Source organism: Etheostoma spectabile, chromosome 4 (assembly GCF_008692095.1).
Source record: "Etheostoma spectabile isolate EspeVRDwgs_2016 chromosome 4, UIUC_Espe_1.0, whole genome shotgun sequence".
Taxonomy (NCBI): Eukaryota; Metazoa; Chordata; class Actinopteri; order Perciformes; family Percidae; genus Etheostoma; species Etheostoma spectabile.
This window is the reverse complement of record NC_045736.1, coordinates 27,311,555-27,313,085: the sequence shown is the minus strand read 5'-3', so window position 1 is coordinate 27,313,085 and position 1,531 is coordinate 27,311,555. Positions and strand designations below refer to the sequence as shown.

The following is a 1,531-nucleotide window of genomic DNA, read 5'->3' as shown; positions in this document are numbered from 1 at the left end:
TGTTTAAGCCTGTTGGGTGCTAACGCTAGCAGGAGGATAACACTGTGTAGGCAGCACCAATTGTTTTCGTTTTTCTTGCTACTGACAGCACTCCAAAATTCCAAACAACAGAGCTACGTGTTGAAATCGACCGGAATTCTCCTTTAAGTGAAAGTAGGTCAAGTTGTAATTTACTGCCTCTACCAGCGGCAGCATGTAATACTGTGTATTTACAGAGGGCATTTAAATGTACGTCTGATCAACTGCCAATTTAGGGGACATTGCCCAACCCTAGTAGGCTAACCATTCCCTCGTTTTCCCTTCGCAAAAATGCAATACTTGTTTGAAAAATTACCTTCTCTTTTTCTTTACTTCGCCCTAAACAGTTGCTACTGCTGACTCCGCGGCGGGCCTCTTAACACCGGGATACATTGCCACATTTTTTAAACAGATGTCACAGACTAGCTCTGAAAACACTCCACCTGTCACTGTGGCTGGTATACAAGACAAAGTCACCCGCTGCTTTGAAAAAGTACCCACCATTGGCTGGTGCTAATTTCCCACCCTGTTCACAAGAGCCCTCAGGTTTTTCCAAAAATGTGTCTAATTGTTTTGTCAAGGTCAGCACAGAGGAAGCTACATTTATTTGCCAGCACTAAGGTGAATCTAGAAAATAAATGGAAAAATTCCAAATATCCAAATTTAGTGACATCGTGAACTGCTTTCAGTTTTTGACTAGACTAAGCTAACAAAGGCTTAATGCTAGCATTTCAGATTATTAGAAAGCACTTCAAAGTTGTCCAACCAAGGTTTAGTTTTGATATTAAATCATTTAGGCACTCCCATCTGCTACACCAGTACAATTGTCCATGGCCCAATTTACTTATTAAAGATGAAAAATACAAATGGCTGTGAAATTAATGTCAGATGAAGACTGAAGCATGTTTTTTGCGGTTTATACAGTTTACAAACACACATTCACTGGCATGTATTAATACTTTTCAGATGATGTGAGCCCATATGACATCTTTGTATATCACAAGATAATGAGCAATAAATTACCTCTTTAATATAGTTGTTCTTTATATCTGAGAAGATACAAAATAGTAATTTAGAGTTGTATATATTCTGTAAAAAAGTATATCTCGGGAGACTTTCCAGGGTTATTAGGAAGGATTTTACTGCTCGTGTTGGACCCGAAATATTGATATATTAAGTACAGCATGACCATATTGTTATTAGATGAGTCAACTCCAGTGCACATCCACATGAGAATACTGGGTTTGAAGTTCATATACTGGTGGGATCAGTTAGAACACGGGAAACTTGCCAAGGCTTTTTCACACTGTACAGCTACAGTTTGTCATATTTTCCAGTCTCTTTCTGCTGAGGTTGCTGTGTTTTGCTTTGCTGTTGAGGTCACATTGTATCAACTTGTGTGTGTATGTGTGTGACTATGTGAGTCTGAGTAAATGTGTGAGTGAGGCTACAGTGTTTTTGCTCAGATTATGATTATGTGTGTGTGTGTGTGTGTGTGTGTGTGTGTGTGTGT

General features: G+C 39.1%; 1 protein-coding gene across 1 annotated transcript in view; it reads right to left on the bottom strand.

Annotated features, from left to right (window-relative positions):
• ccdc120b (coiled-coil domain containing 120b) overlaps positions 1–1,531 on the bottom strand; it is a 16,951-nt gene that overhangs the window by 2,475 nt on the left and 12,945 nt on the right. The window contains exon 11 of the mRNA XM_032512625.1: positions 1–1,494. This exon is cut by the window's left edge and continues 2,475 nt beyond it. The gene's annotated coding sequence lies outside the window, so the exon portion shown is untranslated. The remainder of the gene's footprint in view (positions 1,495–1,531) is intronic.